This window comes from Filicampus tigris, chromosome 11 (assembly GCF_054856515.1).
Source record: "Filicampus tigris isolate MCC_2025a chromosome 11, RoL_Ftig_1.0, whole genome shotgun sequence".
Lineage (NCBI taxonomy): Eukaryota > Metazoa > Chordata > Actinopteri > Syngnathiformes > Syngnathidae > Filicampus > Filicampus tigris.
The window spans coordinates 17621329-17645474 of record NC_141227.1 but is presented as its reverse complement, the minus strand read 5'-3'; the positions used below and the strand labels follow the sequence as shown (position 1 = coordinate 17645474).

At 40.7% G+C, this 24146-nt stretch overlaps 1 protein-coding gene and 1 long non-coding RNA gene across 2 annotated transcripts in view; one reads left to right on the top strand and one right to left on the bottom strand.

Annotated features, from left to right (window-relative positions):
- The window catches only part of LOC147139985 (uncharacterized), a 32988-nt gene that overhangs the window by 6265 nt on the left and 2577 nt on the right, over positions 1–24146 (top strand). Inside the window, exon 2 of the long non-coding RNA XR_015088599.1 lies at positions 6241–6320. This is a non-coding gene — a long non-coding RNA (uncharacterized LOC147139985). The remainder of the gene's footprint in view (positions 1–6240; positions 6321–24146) is intronic.
- Positions 19318–24146, bottom strand: part of meis1b (Meis homeobox 1 b) — a 95692-nt gene continuing 90863 nt past the window's right edge. Inside the window, exon 13 of the mRNA XM_086044689.1 lies at positions 19318–21268. The gene's annotated coding sequence lies outside the window, so the exon portion shown is untranslated. The remainder of the gene's footprint in view (positions 21269–24146) is intronic.

The following is a 24146-nucleotide window of genomic DNA, read 5'->3' as shown; positions in this document are numbered from 1 at the left end:
ATCACGTCTCAGCCGTACGACGGAATTAGCGAAGGCAAGCTCACGTCTGCTAACCTTTCACACGTCGTAAAGATTTAATCGAAAGTGTTTCTGGCAGCCCGGTTTGATCATCTTTATTTTACAAACTCGTCTTTGACGGCAACAAAGGGAATGCACAACACGCAGCAGCAGCAGCCTACTCGACACTTTATGATATTGATTTTTTTTTTTTTTTTTTTTTTTCGGATGACTTTGCTTATAAAGATGTCATAGTTGTGTAAAAAGCAAGCAGTAAAGATAAGTCGACTCCTGTTGCAATAGAGGAGGTTGTTTTCAACAGCAAGCTTGAGTTGTTTATTGCTACACTTTTTGATGTGTGGGTTTTGAAATTACAGTTATGTATTCTTCCAATGATGTAGTTCTACTGTGCATAGTGTACTGATTGAAATACTTTTTGCGTAATCTGTCATGATTACCATATTTGTTCAGTGTTATGCAAGTGTACAAAGAAGTTAACTGCTGTTGTGCCCTGCGATTGACGACCAGTCCAGGGGTGTAGTTTGCTATTCTCATTTCCGAAAAAGAAAACATTGACGATGATGATTATTATTATTATTGTTCAATTGCATGTGTCCGCATCATTCAGGTCTTAAAAAGAAGACAAACTTTTGATGATGCACTTTCTCCTAAATAGAAAAAAAATTGAAGTTTTGTGTTATTAACCCTTTCATGCACTTTGGTCACTACAGTGGACAGCTATTTAAAAGTTGCTTTCGCCTATATTAATTAATCTAATTTTTAAAAAATATTTGAGCCCTTTCATGCATTAATTATGATTTCATGTAATTATTTAAAATATGAATATATTTTTTAGATGACTAAATATAGGCGAAAGCAACTTTTAAATAGCTGTCCACTGTAGTAACCACTGTGCATGAAAGGGTTAAATTGCACTTGTCAGCATTGTTCAAATACCACAAAGAAGGCAAACTATTGATGTTGAACATGACTAAAAAGGAAAGATTTAAGCGTCCATGCACTATTAAATTGCACTTGTCTACAACCTTTGTTTCCTACAAAAGAAGACAACGATTGAGGCTGCACTTTCCTAAAAAGAAAATATTTAGGCTGTTTTATAGTATTAAATTGCACTTGTCTTCAATGTTAATTTCTGAAAAGAAAGACACATTATGAATGTACTTAATAAGAAGAAAACATGCAATCTGCAATACGTTATTCATTATTACAATGGGTTATTTACTAAAAAGAAACCAAACTATTGACTTTGCTAAAAAAAAAAAAAAACACAAAAAAACAACAGCAGTTCAACAACAGGTAGAATTTAACATCATAGCTATAAATTACAACACATGGTTATAGCCGTATTATGCAAATTTTTATAGGTTAAATTTAAAAACAAAAAAATTTAATATATCAAAAACCTGCTATGATAGAAAATACTTCTGAAATTGGCATCCAAAATACATTTCGGGACACATAAATCCATCTCTGACTATAATTTGTTGTTGATCATTGTTATTAAATTGAACTTGCCTGCATAGGTTATTTACTCAAAAGAAGACAATTATTAGTGTTGCACTTTCCAAAACAGAAAAAAAGAGGTATTATAGTTTTTGAATAAGTATTTTTCCCCTTTTTTACATAGCAGTATACATAATTTATTTTAGGAGGTTTCATTTATTGGAGGCTTTACAACAAGCAGTATTCATTTTCATCGTAAACACGAAATGTCTTCCAGTTTACACCAAAGAAAATAACTTTTATGTTTTGCATTTTGTTTCCCTACCAAACTGTCACCTTTGAACCAGATGCTTACCAAACCATCATTTGTGGTTGGTTACACCCCTATTCTTTCAGAATGGGCCATTCCATACGACTGTTGCCATTCCTCATTTTCCCACCTCTGTCTTGCGACAAGGTTTCTCCCTGGTAGCCGTCGCCGCTTTTGGCCGGACATAAAAGCAAAGTAGGCGAGCGTCAGTGTTTACTTATTTGTCACAGTCATTTTTTTTTTTTTTTTTTTTTTTTACATCCCGCGTGTCACTTCCACTTCAAAAGCTCCATCCGGCGCTAGTATCTTTCATTCGGACCTCCCTAAGTGACCGCGCTTGTCTTCACCTTGTCCTTCGTTTTCTCTCCTCCTCCATAGCAACATGTTGTGCGCGCATCCTCCTCCTCCTCCTCCTCCTCCACTCGGCCACGCCCTGCCACCCTTCCACTCTCTCCCGCTAATCAGGGCCAGATGGAGGCAGGGATGGAGTGATGGAGGATGGGGAGGGGATCGGGTTTGGACCCGGCCGCATCCCCCGCGGTGGGGAGCTGTCAGCCCTGCCGAGAGAGAGGAATTCTACGGCAATAAAAATGCGGATTTATCGCCACTCTACCACAGAGAGAGAGAGAGAGAGAGAAAGAAAGGAAGGGGGATGAGATCAGAATGGCAAAGAGAAAAAAAACAAGAAGAGTGACTTTGAGAGGAGGATGGACATGCTTTCCCTGCATGGGAAGATGGCGGCCGGTGGTCACATTGGTTCTGAGTGTCAGGCGACCGGACCAAGCGGGCCGAATCAACCTGCTAAAAACGAGCGTGCTCAACAATGGCCTGTGTAATTGAAACCAGAATGTGCAGCATTTGATAAATTGCTTGACCCCGCAGGAATGTTCAGACCGTAAATTTTTACGGCATTTTGGACCGCGCAGAGGTGTGCGCGACCCAGTGTGTGTGTGTGTGTGTGTGTGTGTGTGTGTGTGCGCGTGTGCGTGTGGTTTATTACAACAAGAAGAGGCTGTGCGTCCCCCCCCCCAACGTTATTATTCCAAAAAGCATAATAGTCCCTCAGTTATATCTGCCGCATACATGGACATAATACATTAGATTACATGTGTACTCTGGATAATTTTTTGTTGTATATCCCACAAAAAAGTGCAAAGCGTTATATGACTGTACAATGTATATCCAAATGGGATTATACTGTATATGCTCCAGTAGTAACACACAAAAAAACAAAACCTCGGTTGCTGCGTACATGGACATAATAGACGAGCTTGCGGCGCATGTATTCTAGAGAATTTTTCTTGAAAATCCTACTTCAAAACAATAAATGCATGCAAATATAAGAAACACATGCAGCAATAAACATTAAAACAATAATCTAATTAGGAATTCAAAAGTAAAGACAAAAACAAAAATTTCAAAATTGAAACACAAATAAGTACAAAATTGCAACAATTTTTTGAAAGTAAAATGTGAAAAAATACAACAATAAAAAAAGAAAAATACAACACAGAAATGACAAAAATAAACATGTGACGAATAAAAAAAACTGAGAAATACACCAATAAAACAAAAACAGAAAAACCTTGAATTAAAAATTCAATAATCCAAGACAAAAATAAAAAAATAGATAAAACACACGCTACCCATTTAAAAATGCATGTTAGTTTTGCCATCCGGGCAAAGCTAGCCCCTCCCCCAAAAAAACAACCAAAAAAAACCCTACAATGTAATGTTAATATGAATGTGTCAAAATCTGAAATGTGGACCTATTTACACTGAAATCCAGAGTCTGCTTGTACGTACGTGAGCGCACGTACGTCAACAGCTTGGAGGATCACGGCGAGCTCGGCCCAGAGGGCACGGCGAGGTCAGCGCAACGTAAACAGAGAGCGCGGCCAGATTTACGATGTTTGCCGTCCGCTACGACGACGACCACGAGGGCTCTGCACATTCTCACGTTCAGAATTGCCTTTTGCAGCTTTTCCATCAACCTGACTGCACAGACCCTTTTTTTTTTTTTTAAAACCTCCATCAGTAGCTGCAACGACACTTGAACTTTCAACGTTTTTTTTTTGTTTGTTTTGTTTTGTTTTATTTATGATGTGGCTGCCTCTCGCCATTTAAAAAAAAAAAAAAAAACAACTCCATTGTCCCAATGGAAAATGGATTTTCGATTTACTTGTATGTGTTACATGAAAGAAAATAACGGCTACGGTGAGAATCTTGAAACTGCAAAACTGTAAATGCCATGAATGTATTTTTCATGGTAGCTTGAAACAGTTCCAAGAACTGTCTGTGTTCCCACCACAGGCACCTGTTGGTCTTGGAAGAGTCAAGGTTCAATATTTAAACAGTGAAAGAGTATCAAAAATGATCGCATTTAGCAGACCCAGATCAGCTTCCACGCCTGTTTGCGTGCGCAATCGAGTTGGCGTCCGGTTTCAGTAAATCACTGCATGGACAGTGCACAGTATGGAAGGGTTAAAAAGAGGAAAACGCGCCCTCACATCTGGCAGGACCCCGCCGCGAGCCCCCACAGCGTTTCAGCACCCTTCCATGGCCTGTTGACAGTTGTTACCTGTGCCCCAGCGGGCCCTCGCTGCCCCGAGATAAAACGACCTCTATCCAGCGCCAGACACATAAATATTTCTCTCCCTTTCTCTGTTTTCCAAAATAGCTTTTAATTGTACAAGTTTTACGAGCTGGATATTAAGTGCATATGTTTTACAAGACGCGCTTGTCCTCCGCCTCACCCCGACACTTCGGCAAATGTTTTGACTTAGTCGTCTAGAAGGAAGAGGAGCAAAAGTTAATAAGTGGGGGAAAGGTATGCCAAGGATGGAATATGTTCCACTTGAATCCATGTGTCTCACCACTTGTTTGCTCGTGAACGACGTACATGTCGTTTTTACGATTCAGCGTCAAAAGAGACGAACGCCGCGTTGTTTACTGGGCCGGGAATCGAAGCGAAGCTTACGACGTTAATTCGATATTTTGCCAACGACAGCATCACAATTGAGACAATACATTGGGAAGTGACACAACTCAAACAACGAGCAACTTTTATCTTGACGACGGCGTGTCCGTTCGTCAAACTGAAACGAAATGGACAGGGCGGCGAGTAGCAGAGCAGCCAAATTAAAAACAAAAGACATTAGTTCGTCTCTAATGGACCGGACGTGTTTTAAAAGGAGACATGGAGAAAGAAAAGACGGACCAAAAGGAGAGAAGACATCAACAACACCTGTTGGGACCTGGTTGGGGAGCAGAAACATCCTATTGGATCCTGAGGTTTAAGGAGGAGGTTAAGATGAACCCAAAAATATTTGGGGGAGAGTTATAATTGTCAAAACAGTCATTATTACACTTGGGCAGCCTCACTGGAAACAAAACATCAAACCGGTAACATTTCGTAGTAACACGCCATTCTGAATACCGTTCACAAGGTAACAGGTCAGCGCGAGTCCGCGTGGGTGTGCCCACGAGTGTGAGATAAATGTGAGTGAAGGTGCGCTGGTTTCAAATTAGAAAGCTCAAGATCAGGCCAAAGATTTCTTTCACTGATCATATTTATGTACCACTGTCAAGTTGTGTTTTAACGTATATGACCAAAAAAGGGATTAGAAAAAAAAAAAAAAGCAAACTCTTCTTTTAAACAAAAAAACAACTACACCTGTTGGAGAACCTGGCAATAAACCAACAAACATCAAGATTATTTTGAAATTGAAATAAAAATGTCCATCGCTTAAGTGCGTAACTCACAATGCAGCAAAATGGGAACTTACCAGTGGTAAGTTACCACTATAAATTCTTCAGGGTTTTTCATTTTTTGTAATTGTTTTTCCATGTGGTGGCAGCCTCTACGTGACCTCCTCCGCTTTTTTTTTTTCTCTCCCCTGCACCTTCGCCAATATCAGCCACATGTGTTTGGGTGACCAGAGCGCTGCAGCGACGTCGCCGTTCGTCTTCATTTCTACAAAAGTCGTCTGCGTGCCGCTCATTTTAGCCCCGCCGAAGACATCTGAGATCGCTGTTTACGGTCGTCGTAGTTTGAAGCTCGCGACACTCTTCGCTCATCACGTGATTTATTGGGAAAGCGCGGGGGAAACGTAATAACTCACTGGAAGAGATGCCAGTTATGACTTTTATTTCGAGTCAAGCGCTTTCAAGTTCTTCTAATCTTTTATTTTTGACCGCGGCCTCCAGTTGCACTGTGTGCTTGTTTACGCACTGGGAAATATCATGTCAAATGGACTTTTTAATAGCTTGTATCCAAATAGATGCGTCTCTGGAGTGCCTACCCAAGAAACAAGTATGCAGTAAAACAACTTAGAAAACGTTTGGTTAACCCCGTAGTTCGGGAAAAAAAAAAAGGAAGTGTTCAATTTTGTTGAGTTGTTACATTAGCATTTGGCTAATTTCCACAATCCCGCCCTCACACCGTTTCTGTGCTGATGACTTGTTAGGTCGTCTGGGTGAGGAGCCACCACTTTGAAGCCACGGCAGGGCTACACTGCCTGAAACGTGATCATGATAATGCCGAAAGGTAAGCAGAGCTTTTGTTGTTATAGATAGATTATAATTCTGCGCTGCACGCTAACCTAGTTGACAAATGTATGAAGTGCTGCCACCACAAATGAAAAAGATTTTGTTGACTTTATGGGTGCTTGCTTTTTTTTCCCCACACTCTGGACTGCCACTTCCACAAGTGGAAGCTCCTCGCCTTGTTCGATTGTCATGGTAACGAAAGCTACACCCCGCGTTGGTCCATTAATAAATGAGGTGTGGTGCATTAGACACACTCTCAAGTGAATTTCAGCAAGATAATGTTATTGGGGTATTTCTTTTAAACATATTTTGATCAAGAACAATTTTTTTTTTCCCTCGACAGTTCCCAGGTGTTTTCGTGACATTTCTCTGTCACGTTTTCAGCAAAATACCCCAATCATAAAGAACTGTAATTGCTTGAAAGTGACCCGGGAACTCAGAGTGGGGGATGTTATTATGTAAATAGGCCCAGGAAATGCAGAATGGCTCGCTCACAGACAGTGTCAACAAATGTCATTTCACTTGATTTCATTTTCAGAAACAGGCAACTAACAAAAGATTGACTTTGTTGTTTCATCTCACACTTGATGGTTGGGGAAGCTTGGACTACTATTTGGACGTTAAAAAGTCACTTCTACACAATATGTCTTCTTTAAGACACCTGGGAACTGTTTTAGATTGGGGGGGGGGGGGAGCACAATATGTCAAATTGAAAGTACTTCACAGGTGATTCCCGCAAGCACGTTGCAAAACTTGCAAGCATGCACAGGCGGCGTGACACCGGAGCCGCTCAGACTCTGTGGGGAAAAAGCTTTCAGCCCTGAATCCAAACTTTTATTCTGGTTTTCCAAATCCTGTCTTGACTGGCGGACGCAAACAGGAAACACGTTTTCCAACGCGGCAGCCAAGGATGCTCTCAAATCTTTTTTTTTTTTTTTTTTTTTTCCCCCCTTCTCTTTTGTTGCAACTCCAAGTGTCGAGTATCACTATAAGTGTTCTATCATCTGCCGCACGCCATCTGATCGGCTTAGGAGGGCCGCTCACTCGTGAATTCAAAGCGTGATGCACTTGTTGGTGGATGGTCACAGTAAACAGACACTCACTTGTTAAGTACAACGGCTATTTAAACATCAGACGAGAGGACGCATGCGTGACAGGTGCACTACATGGAATAGTTACTGACCTACAGTTCTCTATAAATAATAATGATAATAATAAGAAACATTATGTTTGGTCCATTATATGGATTTTGACTAGCTATTTTTACAAGATGGGACATTTTTTTTGTTTTGTTAATTAGATAATTGGCATTTTGTTTTAGTAAGCGCAATAATGCAAAAAAAAAAAAAAATACTGTATATGACTTCAGCTACAGATGAAACCGTATGAAAATTCCACATCACAATTATGGTGACACATTCTAACTTGTAAGCAGCAGCAACACCCCAAAATAAAAACACAATAAACAAATTCAAAATTCAACAGTTTTCTTTTTTGTGTTTTTTTTACAGGAAGTTGTCATACTTCCTAATACCCCTTATCATGTTTGCCAATGCAGCAGTTCCTGCTGAGTGTCAAAAATGTGTCTTTCGCTAAGGTCTCGGATCCATTGAGAGCACTTGCGTACATTTTACTCATCAGAATTTTGAAAGCAACATGCAAATTGGATGAAAAAGAAGCAAAAAAAAAAAAAAACCCAACAAAAACAGATTTAGCCAGGCTAAAAACTCGAATTAAATTTGCATTAAAAATATAAACAAAAACTCCCCAATCCAGCTATCTGCTCTGTGTATACCAGATTGGGTATTGATGGATCAGTACATGAATATCATCTGCATGGGAGTGAAACATAGCACAGGCGTTGCTATTACTAATACACTTTACACACAGAGAATGAAAAGCAGTGGTGCTAGGATAGACACTTGTGGAACACCATCAATGGTAATAATAAACAAGCTATTTAGACGTGTCTGGAGAATCTTGCTAACACTTTACAAAAGTATGATTACATCAATACATTAAACACTCATTGTGAGGCTATTTAGTTTCTTCCTGAGCTTGGTGTACATCACCACAGTGACAGTCCAAGCACCATAGTCCACATGTGGCTCCCGCGAGACGTCCCAACTCCCGAGTGCAAAACAGACAGCGGCGCAGGCCCCGACGTTGCCTCACATGAAATACGCCACAGTAAATCCCCTGGGCGAGGAACCTCCTCCAAGTCTACTCGCATCCAGCTGTCCTCGCGAGCTTGCATCGGGCTCCGACGGCGACATGACATACGGCGTTCTGTCTGGAAGCACCTTGGGACGATTTAGTTCTGTGGCTTGCACTGTTTTGGGGAGGGGGGGTGAGGAAAAAATGAGAAAAGGGAGAAATCGGATCCACTTTGCTTGGAGACAAAAGGGTTTGGATGAGAGACCACACAGTTGCGCTGAGAGCAAATGGAAAGTGAAGGAAATGTGTCCTGTTAATGTGATGTAACACATCTAGAAAAGTGTGACATTGTGCTTTGGACTCACTGAAAACTAAACGTCAACTTTCATTGACCACCCTGAGCCCAAAAAGTTATTTATAAGCCTCTTTTTACGCAGTTTGTCCAAAATAGCACATTAGAGATGTACCGGGAGAGTATTTACTGTATTTGTCTGTGCCTTTCACACAGAACCCGGCCAAGTAGGATATTGTTGCTAGTAGATGTGTGACATCAACAGTATTATGCCTTTTCACGCGGCCACGGACCCATTTCTGGTAATACCTCCAAAGCGGAGAAATTTGCGGCAAGATTTCGACACACTTTTTAGGACAGAGATAGATATGGAGAGAAGCCAGGTTGGACCGGCAGCGTGAAAGGGGCTTGCGATACGTCCAGAGCTGGGAAATGTATGCCTCGACCGGCTTTCATGCAGACCAACAAGACGGAAAGAAGCTGGCTTTGATGAACAGCGTCAAAGGGTCTTGTGCTGCCTTTAAAGGCAGGGTCAACTTGAATCTTTAGCCCCTTTCTCGCTGCCCATCAAAGCCGTCTTTTTCTCATGTAACGGGATAAACAGAAAACTCCTTTAAAAAAAAAAAAAAAAACGTCCTAAAAGGCTCTGATAAAAGTCAACAACATAAACTGTTGCTGAGGAATGTTCCATTTGATGAAATGTGCAACAAGCGATAAGCGCAAGTCATAAGGGAGACGCAACAAGCCCTGATGGATGTGCGCGCTTTTCCCTTCGCTTGAAATTTCCCAGATATATTTCATGCTTTTAGCAAACAAACGGCGGCGTATTTTCCCTGGCTCGCCGGCCCCCCCCCCCGACGCGCCGATATCAAACCCTGTAATGACCCGAGCCGCTTTGATGCCGTCATTCGCCCTGTCAGCGATTTTCAGCAACGTTCTTGTCTCGCTTCGAGCGCTCCCTCGGCCCGTCCAAGGAAGAAAAAAAAAAAAAGTCAAATCGAATGTGAGGAAAAATCACACCTTGGTCGCGCCTGTCAAAACATACACCGGTCCAGGAAAGTTTTTGAAGGCTTTTAGCGTTTGTCGCTGCTGTAAAGAGATCTGGATCGTTGGGTGTAGGTGACACCGGCGTGGGTAAACGTTAGTGATTTACTGCTGCGGTCACCGAGCTTCTTTTCGCCACGGAGCGGTGGATGGTCCGACAGATATCTTGCGGAATGGCGCCCATCCGTCGACTTGGGGGCGCTGACTGACATTCCCGCCCGGTGATAATTGACGTCCGTTGAAATGCATTGTGGAGCCGAGGGTGCTGGACCACGAGTTTGCGGTATTGCTTGGGGCCAAAAACTATGCTTCCTGACTTCCACACGGATTGCTCACTTGTACTTTTTTCTCACACACTGTAAATGTCATTTGCGTTGCGTGTCATGTCAGGTGATTTTTTTTTTTTTTTTTTTGTAACGGTAATTAGACCTTGGGGGCGGGAGAGAGCAGGAGCACTACAAGGCACTCTATTTTGTAGTCCACGCCATTTAAAGGAACAAATTGATTAAATTTCTATTTCTATATTTTAAAATGCAATGCTGTTGTTGTTTGACTTTCAATCCCCGTCAATTCTTTTTTTTCTTAAAACTTAATCAAAAAATTGTGTTTGTTTTGGAATGTATGAGTTCTCAATAATATGAGTTTTTTTGGGGGGTCTACGTTGCGAGCTGCAGAACGCCAACAGGACCGCCTCAGCGATTTGATAATCTCACAGATTATCAAATTCAGTGGATAATTTAAGTAGGATCATTTGACATTTTTCCCAGCACCAGAGAGACTTTCGCCGCAATGTGCATGACCCTCGTTTCTGCTCGGCAGCCACAAAATGGCAGCTGCCAACTTTCTATCCGCACCATACGTATGTATTGCAATAAATAATCAAATTTAATTAAAGTTAAACGATTTAGGAATAACGTTTAAGATGAAATACAGAATATATTTTATGTATTTATTTTTATCATATCTACATAGTACAGGTGGTGGAATAAAAAAAAAAGGAATCATATGACTGAAATAAATATTTAAAAAAGGTCATTAAGGGTGGAACAAAAAATATTTCATAATTATTTCTTGATTTTACATATATTATAAATTAATAGTATATAATATATATATATATAATATAGTAAATATATTATGTGCAGTATACATTTGAAATGTTTTATTTTTTATTTTTAGATTTTATACTATTTTTACATGTAAAATCTGTTAATTATTATTCCTTTGATTTTACATTGCATTTGGGTGCATTTATTTCTTGTTTTATTTTTTATATTTTAGATTTATATACTTTGCTTCCAATCTTGTTAGTGACAATAATAAAAGATGCATATTGTCTGTATTATATTTTCATGTGATATTGATTAATTTAAACTACCTATAGTTCATTTTTAGATTGTCTTATTTAATAATATTTTAGAATTGGACAAATTTAGTTAAACTCATTTGAAAGGTTGTTATTGTTTTGCATTTTTGATGGACTGTTTTATCTCATGTAAAAAAAAAAAAGAGAAACTTTACATACTGTACATTAATTAAATAGTTTATCATGAAAATAAGGCCTATTGTAATTCATCCAAACTAAATCCACCCATCGATAAAAGGACCAACTACAGACCTCGGATGTTGTATCCATGCCAATTTGCGCATATGATCTATTTTCCAACTTATGACAGACTTTGACCGACTGCTGCATGCTGCGAAAAGTCCCAAGACGGAAATTTGTCACAAATAAATCCCCGACCCCAAATAAATCCTCCAATAAATCCCTTGTCCATTGGTGTTTGCACCCTGAACGTCAAACCGTCTCGGCCGTGCGTTTGCTCTTCCAGCCGAACACTTCATTTTTCTCCAAAGCTCAATGGCCCATAAAGCCCCCCCACCCCCCACCCCCGCGCCGCTCCCACCGCGTCCCTGCGCGTTTTACACAGCCTTCTTGTCCATAATACCATATAACATCAACACATTGCCTTTGATTGGTGCACATAAACATTGACTGTGGCCGCGGCGCACTTTTAACGGCGCGGCCACAACTCACCGCCGCCGTTAACGCCGCTCGGGACGCCAAGGACGAACGGCGACACCCGCGCCGAGATGAAGCCTGGCTCAGGGTCGCCGAGGAAGACGAAGATGGAAATCAAGAAGAAGATCGTTTTACAAGACGGATAAAGAAAGCGCGGACAAGCGCAAGAGAAGCTTTGTCATGTTGCCAAGCATGACCACCCAATCTTATTGAATGACTCCCGACTCACAAGAACGCCAGCCCAACTTCTGAAACCGAATTTGAATCTGTAGTATTTATTTCAAAATAGGGTTTGAAATCGTAAACCAGGCCAATATCTTGTTTGACAACCTAATACTGTCCCCAAACCCCAATCTTTGTTTAAAACTGGAATCTCAAACCCTAACGATGGTTTCAAACCCTAATTTGAAACCCTAACAATGGCTTACAACTCTAACCGGAAACCTTTGTTTGTAGCACTCGCCCTAACCCAGACTTGAAACCCTACTTTCAAACACAAACTCATCTGAACATTTAACACGGGTTTCGAAACCCAATTTTAAAGACTTTGACAGACTTTGAAGTAACTCCAGCCTTGGTTTCAAGACCTACTTTCAAAGCCTAACCCTAATTTGAAACCCAAACCGGAAAGAATTACCCTGTCTTGAAACCCTGATCAGAAATCTTAACCATGGCTTGAAACGGTTATTTGCAAGCTTAACTTGAAAGCCTGTCGCTGTCTTTAGACCCTAATTTGAAGTGCCAACCTTTATTTGAAACCCCAATCCTCTCTTGAAAGCCTCGATTGAAAAACTAACCTCGATTCCAAAGCAAGGCTTGGTTTCAAACCCTAACCCTGGCTTGAAGCCTTCGATTGTCTTGATGAACAATGAAGGGCTCTCTCCTTCATAAATGGCTGAAGACAAATGATGAAACAGAAGATGTGATGATGTAACTGGCAGAGCGGGAGAAAGAGAGAGCGAGCGAGCGAGCGAGCGCACGAGGCAACGCAAGCGCTGGCTCACAGTCGGTTGGAAGAGAAAGTGGCCGTTGGTGCTCCCTGCTGTTTTATGTCGCAGGGGAAACAGCTTTATCACAGTGTGTTATTCCACAACACAGCTTCCTTCATGGAAAACACCCCCTGCCTGCCTGCCTGCCTGCCTGCCTGCCTGCCTGCCTTCTTGCCTGCTTGCCTGCGCTCCCCCTTCCTCACTCTCATTGACTGACTGCATTGCTCGGCAGAAACTGTCCATGCTCCATAAATAATGCCACGCAGAGCAGAACGCCGCACAGCCAGCGCCGCTGACTTCCCAGCCGTCCGCAGAAGCCGAAAGGCGCTCGCTAATAGACTAGATTGAGCGTCAATCCAGAAATACGTCATTAATTCATTTAACAAGGGACAGTTGTTCTCTATTAACTAGGTCGGCGCTTTACTGTCAATGCGGGGCAATGGAATAGCTTTTGTCATGTAAATTTGGTTTAAAAAAAAAAAAAAAAAAAAAAAAAAAAAAGCAAAGAAAAAGATTGATTTGGACCATAAAGTGAACAAAAAATGTCTTGTAAATTTGACACCAAGCAGCCTGGCGGAATTGGAATTTTCTTTTTTTTTTTAAATTGCCAAGTAAACAAAATAATGCTCCAAAGTCAAGAAAAAAAAAAAGCCCATCTTCAATATCTAACGTATTGGACGACCATGCAGCGGGCGAGTGAGTTGTTACCTTGCTAGTTTGTTAGGTTGCAAGTATGCGAACATGAACAAAATTTCCCCAAAATTATTTTGGGAAAAAACAATATGAAATGAGAATAAATAGCCGGAAAATAAGTCAAGGAAACTGTCAAACACACGTCATGTAAAGTTGTCGAAACAATAATCTCCAAATAGTTTCTTTGTGAAATCCAATAATTTAATCCCCCCCCCACCACCACTATGAATCAAAAGATGTCACTTATCTATTAATCCCCTACACTGACATTTTGTGCAAAAACCTACACAATTCTTGTCCGTCACGTGATGTCATAGTTGAATGGCGTATACTAAAAAGAACATCATATTCAGTAACTGCACTGTTATTTTTCGTCTTACTTGAAAAATGATCAACAGTTCTGGTGATGTCATCGATTTTGCATTGAGTGTTGCTCTTGGTCGACTTTCCCATTTTTGGTCATCAGAGTTGTGTTGTTTTGCATATTCTGTGTGCACATTAACGCGTCAGTGAGAGCGGTGGAGGTGGGAGGGGGGGGGGCGCTTTGTCAGAGCGGTGCTGGATTGGAGATGAACCCCAACCCCCCCCACCCCGGGGCGGCGCATTGACGTGGCCGTTGGCTGTTTACTTTGGGAGGCCTCAGGCCGACCTGCGCTCAATGGCGCCACTGTGCACCCAAATGCCGAACCCGGGACGCGACAACGTGCGAGCGCCGCCGCTGTCAAACCTTTGACAGCAACATCGGTTTCTTCAATTCCCAAACTCCAACCCCAAGTGGAAAGCCTAGTAATTGTTTGAAACCCTAATCCAACCTAGAAATCCTCATTAAAAATCCCAGCACAGCTTTGAAAAACTTTGGTTGCAAAACCTTATTTGAAACCCTAACCCTGACTTGAAATCCGAGTTTGAAAACCCTAACGCTTGCTGGAAACTCTAATCCAGTTTTAAAAATGTCATTTAAAACCCTAAACTAGGATTGAAACCCTAATTTGAAAGATCAACCCTGATTTGACTCGAAACCCTAGTTTGCAACTCTTATACTTGTTTGAAACCCTAATTTAAAACACTAACCCAGGATTGAAACCCTAACCTTTACTTGAAACTGTATTTTGAAAATATTCAACTTGTTTGAAACCCTAATTTAAAACCCTAACCCAGGATTAAACCTATGATTTGAAACCCCAACCCTGGTTTGAAACCTTAATTTGAGCCCCTAACTTTGCTTCACACTCTATTTGAAATCTTAATCCTGGATTCAAACCCTACTTTAAAAGACTAAACCTGACTGAAAAAAACCTGTTTTAAAACCCCAACACTTGTTTGAAACTCCAATCCAGGTTTGAAACCCCATTTTAAAATGTTGACTTTGGAGAGAAACCCTAACCTTGGGTGCAAACCCAATTTATCCTAACCCAGGATTAAAATTATCATTTGAAACCTTAATTTCTTTAAAACTCGACTGCGGCGCCGTTGCCTCCCCATCTCAAATTTCCGGGCTGAATTTGGCGTGACTCCGCCCCCCCCCGCGTGCTTCCGCCACCTCCATCGATCCCGGCTTGATGAGGTAACGCAATCACAAACATCAATAAGAAGCGGCGAGGGCCCATCATTATGCCGTGACGCTGATAAACGAGCCAACTCGCAAACGATCCCCGCTTGGGCCCGAGGGGCTTCGTCGGGGACGACCCCGCCCCGGCCGTCGCCAAGGAGACAGATGACATCCAAAATGGCCCCCCCACCCAGCCCATGTCCTCCTTTGCCTTTTCTGCCGGCTCCTTTTGTTTCAAAGGCAGCTGCCGCCCGCCTGACCTTTGGCCAAAGAAAGCTTTGCCAAATTTGCAGTACCCGCGCCGTGTTTTGCTCATGCGTGGGAATCGCTTTCGCATTGGCAAGCAGAGATTGGCACGGGCAACAAATACTCAATACACATTTGAAGATACGATATATTGACGCTCATTTGACCAAAAAAAAATACTCTCGCAAGAGTACAACTGCAGTCACATAAGAAACACTCGTGAACAAAGCTTGGAAATGTGAAAAAACAAAAAAAATAAAAATAATAAATAAATTGTAATGTCACGAGAAGAACTAGTAATTTTATAAGAAAAAAAAATTGCATTTTCCCCCAAGAATAAGAAACAATATTAGAAGAAGGTTATATCTATTTACATTAGTTTACATTTCTCATCAGAAAAAAAAAAAAAATCGTTTTTTTTTCAAGAAAAAGTAAAGGTGTAAAATGTGTTTAAAGATCCCATTGTAATATTTTCACTAGGTCTCGTCCAGGATTCTAAATTGACTTTTTTGAACACCAGCCAATGTTGCTAGTGACTCTCTAAAGTTACCAGCCGATCAGAATTTCCTCTTGCCATTTTTTTTTTTTTTTTTCAACTTTAGCTCCGCTGTTTTTATTTACCTCCCCTCACACTATTTGTTTGTTTCTCGCGCAGGTTGCACTCTAGGCTGTTGTGTGAAATAGCAGCATTCGCGCTGCCAAATTAAACATCATTGCGTAGCTTTACGGCATACTATTTATTGGACATGTAGGAGTCACTGCCAGGGGTACAAATGACAGAGAACAAAACGTAGTGTAGAGTTTGGCTGGGCATCATTTCAATTCCAATGACCCCGGTTCCGATAACTTGTTTCGATTCCATCTCCAAACGATTCTCAATTTCGATTCTTTTCCGGGTGTCCAAACTACGACCGTTCATTTTAGAGGCTCGTGTCATTTGCCTGCTTTGCACTACTCTACTTCTTCTTACCTTCTACACTTAAGTGGCAAGGCAGAATAGGACAAGTTTGTTCTAACTCTCACTTCCTTGTTTTCAACCAATCAGTCATCATTCGATAGGGCCCATCACTTTCACTGTATTTGTAAAGTGTTTTGGTACAGCTGCAGCTGTTGCGAAATGTGCTTTATAAATTTGTATTGTATTGTATTATAGCTTCACATATCTTTACCTACACCTGATGAATTGCTTTTGTGTTAAATGAAAGATGTCAAAGTAGCCCTTGCTACCTTTGATTTTTCCATATGTGGCTCTTCTCATCTCAACTTGTCTGCAAATGTATTTCTATTAACTTTTCACTATTTATTGACTTTACTATGAATTTCTCACGGGGTTATTTCTAACCAGTATTAATATCAAATGTATGAACTTGAATCTATAAGTTATTAATTTGTTTTACTTGCTAGAACTTTATTTTTGAAAACTTCTTAAAAATAAGTAGGCCGGCTACACGCTAACTGATGGGCTAACTCGCTGAGTAGACGGACAAAAGCGGAACAATTTGGCAACCCAGTTCAGATCAGAAGCAGTGCGTGTTTACAATGTGGCTGTGGTGGACACGCGCAAAATTGCTTGCTGGCTTGCTATAGAAAATACTGTTAATATGCTAATGTTAGCTGGTTATTTGCATTTGAGCTCACCCACCGTTTAGTTGTTGGATGCGTCAGTGTTGGCAATAGACGTATTTGATTGTTTAACTCACCCGATTATGACACTGAAGTTCTTGTAGTGGAAAGAAGCATCAAGCTCGCCAGACACGCACTCCGTAAACGTTTGCGCGTGACGTCATGCCACCTGCCCACATCCTTTGCACATTTCATTTCATTGGAAGTGCTGCACTGAGGCGACTCTTCATTTAGTTTTTAACAAAAACACTTGTGGTCGACGCCGAGTGCATCCGGGATAAAAAAATGTTTTTTAAAAAAGATTAAAAAAAGGTTTACTTTTTTGGGAGGGGGAGGAGGTGCGACGGGAGAAGAGTTTTTACAAATCACATTACAGAAAAAACAACATTCGGGGATGTTTCATTCTTAAAGATTGTGTTTTTCCTTTAAAAAAAAGAAGTAATTGTACAAAGAAAAGTGTCAACGTTTTTTTTTTTTTTTTTTTTTTAAAAAAGAGTAATGTTTTTTAATTCAATAAAGATTTTGGGAGGAAAAATATGTATTTTCAAGAAAAGTTGAGATGAAGAAAGTCACTTTCCCCCAGTCATGTTTTCGAAAAGGAGGCTTTGAAATGTTGCACGTTTTTCCTCATTAAATCATACTAACAAGCGAATTGATTTTTTTTGTAAAAACGAGATCAAAACTGCGACCTGTTTGTTTGCCCTTTTTGCGCTTGAAGTTTGCTTCACGTTTGAAAATTGCTCGTAATGACTGAACAAAGTATTACAGTCAGTCTAATGCAGTCCGTTTTATAAAGACTGGGTTACCTTTTCAAAAGGGGCATTCATATATTTTTTATCGAGTTTTTCAATTAGATTGAGGTGTACCTAATGAAGTGACCACGGATTGCACAGTGCCTTGCATCGACGTGCCCCCAACCAAAAAAAAAACTGTGTTAAATGAAACACGGAACAATATGTAAAATGAAAGTAAAAAAGACAAAATGCGTGTAGTGTAAATGTCAGTCATTAAGACGAGTTTGAAAGGCAAAAGTCAATCACGCTGAAATGTAGGTCAGCAATATGGCTTCCTCCTTTTTAAAAGACATATTATTGTTAATAGCTCGTGTGAAAGACATTTCTTTGCTGTTTTTTACTTTTCGAAGGATCATTAGTTCTATCAATAAATATGGGGCATAAATCCAATAATAAAAAAAAGAAGTAATCTTATTGGCCAATAAGGTTGAACTATCATAAAAAACGTTTTTTTTAAATTGTGCTATTAAGATCAATATGAAATGAATTTTCGATTAAATAAACAGGTATAAAATGCAACAAAATATGCATTAGTGATCAAAGTGATTAATATAACTTTTTCCTGTGTGATTTCGTATTTAATTAAGAATTTCACGATTTGTATTTGCTATATTTGCGCTTTAATTCCGTTACACATTACTTCAAAGGGACACTTCTAATACATATTGCAAATTGTATGATTCATCAAATGAGTGTGTTAATTGACTGACTTCTCACCCAAGTGTGAGTTTCTCCTCCGCGCTCAAACAGTTCCGAGGCCTCCCCATAGAGGGCGCTCCAACATGGCCTTTTCTCCTTTCCCGTCTCCTCTGCTCCAAACAGGCCGCCTCACCAAGGCTCAAACTCGGCCGCGATGTCGCCGAGCACCACCGATCTGTTCTTAGGACATTGAAAACCAAATGTGTCCACTCAAAAGCAGTCCAAACATGTGGAATGCGGAAGGAGGTCCAAGTACTTGAAAGTGGAAATGACGTTCGGCACGTTGTGCCAAAAGTGAAGTCTGTTTAAGAACATGGACACGCACACCTGTTTCCTTGGGTAGGATCTAGGAAGAATATTTAGGATGGGTCCCAGTTGGGATTGGTAAAGCCACACAGTTTTTGTTTGTTTAAACAACACAAATGTTAAAAATGTGCAAAGTAATCAGGTTTTCAAAGAGTTTAACTCTTGAAAAACTTATCACTTAGGTAGTGGTTATTTGTATTAATTTATTTTTTGGGAGGGAAAAAAAGTGGGGGAAAAGTGGCATTTAAAAAAACAAAAACAAAGTAGTCCTCTACATTGAAAAAGTCATTTTCTTCCCAAGATATTTTTATATAAAAACCCTTGCCCTCAAGAGTTTCTTTTCACATTTCCAAGAAAACAAGTATTTAACCTCCAAGATTGTTTTCCTAATTACAAAAAAGTATTTTTTTTCTGTGGGAAAACACGTACTTTTTTTCTGAGAAAGTTTTATTTTTCCTTGAATACAATTTTTGAGAGTTTTTTTCAAAAGTCCTATTTCTCCAAGGAACATTATTAAAAGAACCGTCATTTTATTTGAGGGGAAAAAAGGGGCCAAGAAAAAAGTCCGATTTTTTTTTTTGCTTGTGTGTGTTTTATAAGAATGAAGTTAGATTTTTCTGTGACAAACCGTTGTATTTTTAAAAAAAATAAATTTGAAGTTTTTTTTCCCCCTCAAGAAGTTCTATTTTTGAGATTTTCATTCCCCCACCCAGGAAAAAATTGTAGTGCATAAGCAAAAGTATTAGCCATCTTCAGAATAAAGTCGATATTTCTTTTGAAATATTTTTTTCTTCTAAGTCAGGTTATTACGAGGATAAAATTGTATTTTCCAAGAAACTTTGTGTGATTCCTTTCAAGAATCGTTGCATTTTTGAGTATTAAGGCTTATCCTCACTAGGGTAGTGTGTGGGCGTGCTGGATCCAGGGGCAGAGCTACGTGATGGCCCGGGGTGGCCTTGGCCACCCCTTGTCACACTCTGGCCATGCAAAGGGAACATTTTGATATTGGTGACTTTTTTTCTGCCATTTTCAAAGGGATTGAGTATTCTTACACCTAGAAACTCTGCCACAAGTTATTTGAAATAACTACACATTGAAAGAATAAGTACACAATTGATCTGAACGCAAACTCTGAAAGAATTTGTCTTAAGAAAAAAAAATAAACAATTGTTACAGTCAATGTCAATGAAAATCATTACTTTGACATCATAGAACGCAAACAACATGGTTGAGAAGTCATTATCAGAGCATCCACAGTCAGGGTTTCATGAAATCAACATACCACACAGAGCAAACTTGCGCACACACTCATAATACAAGCAGGAACAAACCGAAGTAAAAAGCAACGTTTACAATTATGATGAACAGAGGCGTTTTTGTGTCATTGTGCTTTTTACACATGATTTGAATGAATGAGCCTTCAATTACAGTTACAAAACGGCGCTGGCGTTCTTAGCAAGCAAATCAGTGCATGCGATTGACATAGACTGGGAATGTACCCAAAAGCAAAGCAACTGCAAAAAAAAAAAAAAATGGCATAATTTAATAAATTTAGCTCAACGGCATTATTTAATAAATTAAGGTCAGCAAAATGTTGTTTTTTTACTTAGAGTTGTTCCTGCTTGATTATGAATGTGAAGGGCATTGTTCTGGATAGGTGTAAATTTTACTTCATGAAACTCTGACTGTGGATGCTATGATAAAAAATGACAGCCACCCCTCATTACGGCGTTGTGTCATCTTGGCCACCCCACTGAAAAATTTCCGGCAACGTCCCTGGCTGGATCCAATCCCAACTGACTTCGGGAGAGAGGTGGAGGGAACCCTAAACCGGTTGCCTGCCAAAACAGGCCACAAAGGGCGCGTGTATGTTTGAAAGGGGGAAAAAAAATTTAAAAAAGAGTTGAGGCCTTTTTTAAAAAAAAAACTCTATTAGAAACAACATAATATGCAGAACAATACAATAGCATTTACAATAGTTGTTGTGAGAGTCCAGCATGGTTTGACACCACTTGACAGTATATTTCCTCTTTTGCTTGCTTCCCAAAAAACGGGCTCCATATACTTTTCTTTTTATACTTTTCATGTCTGTCCCTCGGCCGCATTTCTCTGGATTTTTCTCAATTTTGTCCTCTTTTTAACTGGGCATCTTCTTTTTTGGTTTCTTAAGTGCCCCGTCAGCTTTACAGACATAGGCTTGTCCTCGTATCCGTCTCCCGCCGTTGTCCTGCTCGTCCATCAAAGAGTTTTTTCGAGGAGCGCCACAGGAAGTCTCAAAAGAGTCCAGAAGTGGGACCGAAGGGCGGCGGCTACAAAATGGGGCGGCGGGGAGGCGGGTGGTCTGTCTGGACTTTTTTTGGGCTCCTCTTGGAGCCTTGAAGACGGGCCGGGTGATAATAAACAAGTGGAAGGGGTGTCGGAAGTGCGCAGGAAGGAAGATGGTCGGCGTTGCGGTCGGGGCGGAGGTTATCCCCGTAAATCCGTGCGGACGCTTCCGCGTGACAGGGGACCTCCTGCTGTGCCCTGCGGTCCTGAACACACACACACACAACAAATGGTTAATCATGCCAATCAATGCTAACGCGAACAAGAAGCAGATTGTAAATGAGTTCAAAGTCACATCAAAGTGTTTGTTTGGATGGTAAAATCACATTCAATGAGAATTAGAGTGGGCTAACTTTTTAGCGGCAGTGATTTCAAGCTTGATGCCGGCCACTACAAATTTTGTGCAATAGTTTGACGCAAGGCTGATTTGTACTTGATACCATAGCCAGCGTCAACGTCAAGGAAAACGTGTCTGGCAACGGGAAAAGACAAAAAGCAGCTAGTGGCTCACGAGGCGGCAGACACGCTTATGGCGGTGGGACGTTTAGAAGCTATTTCTTTTCCAAGCTAATCCGGCGGCGGCGTTAATACTACTTTAGCAGCAGGAGCTAGCTTAGCGACCAAATACACACGATCGACTTGATGTGATACGCGAGGTCCACTCCGAAACGCCGCCGGCATAAGCTCAACAATTTGCATGCTTGCACATACTCTACTACATTTCAGTCATTGTTTTGTTGTTTAAATTACACTATCAAGCTAAATTCATTTTTCTCCCAAATAAAGTAGTAATCTAATGAGAAAAATACAAAAAAAAAGTTTTCTGGTACAACAAAGTCACAAAAGCGGTATTTTCTCGTGACAATTGTTTTTCTTTTCATTCAAGTTTTTAAAATATTTTTTCAGAACCAAAAAAAAGTATTTTTTCCTGACAATGGTGGTATTTTTCTTTTATTTGTTGTGTGAAAGTTTCAGAGTGTTTTAAAAAGCCTTGGCTGCACTGGGATGAATTGGTATTGTGGTCTAAATATGGCAATACTTATTGAACTTGTGGACTTTTTTTTAATAGCTTTGAAAGTAGGACCTAAAGGTGACATGACATATGCCTCACTTTGGAAAATCCCATTTAAGACTGTTTTCTTGATCTTAAAAGGTCACCTGCAGTGCCAAAGCAGAGCATGTAAATGTGGCAATAAAAGAAAAATCCATATTTTGCACGCTTAACAAGAACGCGCTGACTGCGAGAGTCGATGCGCATGAAGTCAATGTACGTCGAGCCCCAATAAAAAGCTTGAAGGAGCACAAATTGCTAATAAGGTTTTCCACTAATAAGCCAATCAATACGCCGAGCTTTAAGGCTTCCCGTGTTGGAGTCCACAGGGGCCGAATCAACGGGGACGAGCATTCACGCGGACAATAAGCGGGGGGGGGCGGGGGGAGGGGCAGGAGTAGCCGGGACGCTCTTCATTAACAGTAAAAGTTCAGAAAGGAAAGTTAATGGCAAGGAGGTAGGGGCGCGTCTCGACCCCTCGGCCCGGGGTTAACAAATTTGTGCTTAATGATCGGAGCCGGGATTGGGGCACAAAGCGTCTCCAGCTGAGATTGGGGACGGACATTCGGGGGCTTCACGGGCGCCGCTCGCTCACGCGGACACCACACACACACTTGGGGAAGAAATCAGTGGGGGGGGAAAAGCATAAAGTGTTCACAAAGCGAGGCAGACCATCAGAAAATGCTATGAAAATGGAAAATTATCATTTATATGAAAATGTATCAAAATCAAACGTAAGCATAATTTAAAAATATATATATTATTATATATCTTTTTTTTTTTACAAGTAAATAAAGGGTAAGCGGTTTGGATAACGGATGGATGGATAAAGAAATTCAAAATTTCGCAATTTAAACACAAAAAAAAATCCAACCAGTGCTTGAACATGAGTTTAGATACATTTCAAAATTGTTCTTAAGTTAACAAACTTTTTTAAACACTTTTGTAAAAAAAAAAAAAAAAAATAGAAAAAAAAGAATAAACATTCTATCATAAATCACATACATTACTAATTAAAAAATTAACAAACTGGTGAAAAATAAAACTAAAAACATCTACATTCTAATAATGATTACTTTTTAAAATTCCAAAACTATTATTTAAGATTAAAAAAAAATCTGAATAGCTTTATGGGCTTTCTTTTGAGTTTTTTTGTGGCTTGTTGTGGAAGGAGTGCGTTTTTCAAGAACTTTGGGAAAGTTTGCCCGAAGTTTTTAGCAAGCATCCATATCACATTTTGCATAGTAAAAAAGAATCCACATTTGGGTCCGGAGTGGGTGGGGGGTCTTTGGCGAATCCAAACGGGGCCAAAGGCGATATGAGAGTCACCTCGGCGGCGTTCAAAGAGCGAGTGTGGGTGGCGGGGCGTGGGGGGGAGGCCTGTCTGTCTTCTGCTTGGCTTGGCCGACTTCATGCATGCTGACAGGTGTATTGTTTCACAAGGAGGGGGGGGCTCCAACTGGAACGTCACTAAGCAACACTAATTGGCTTGAATGCGCCAATGAAGACCACGACAAACAAGAAGCAGAAGAAGCTAATGAAAAATGCTTTGAATACATAATGAACCTTTTTTTGCAACCCCCCCATCATCATACGCTATTAATTTAATTGCTCACAAAAGACTTTCATCGTTTAATTGACCTAGAAAAGACGCCACCAATACAAGCTGATGAAGCTGTAAGCACCCCCTTTCCTTCCTCCCTTTGGTCCGTTCCATCTTTCCCTCCTCCTCCTCCTCCTCCTCCTCCTCCTCCTCCTCCTCCTCCTCCTCCTCCTCCTCATTGAGTCTCCCTCCCCGTCTCCCTCCATGTTTCTTGCTCGTCTTGGCTGGGCCAGGATTCCTCTGGTGGCCCAATTACGGGATTGAGCAGGCAAATTGAGGCTGTTTAAAGCGACGTCTGCTGGGAAGGCGAGCAGCTGCTACCAGGGACGAGGGGAGAGAGGCTACTTGGACACGCCCAACACACACACACACACCCTCCCCAACACACACACACACACACACCCACACACACAAACTATAGACAGCGTTT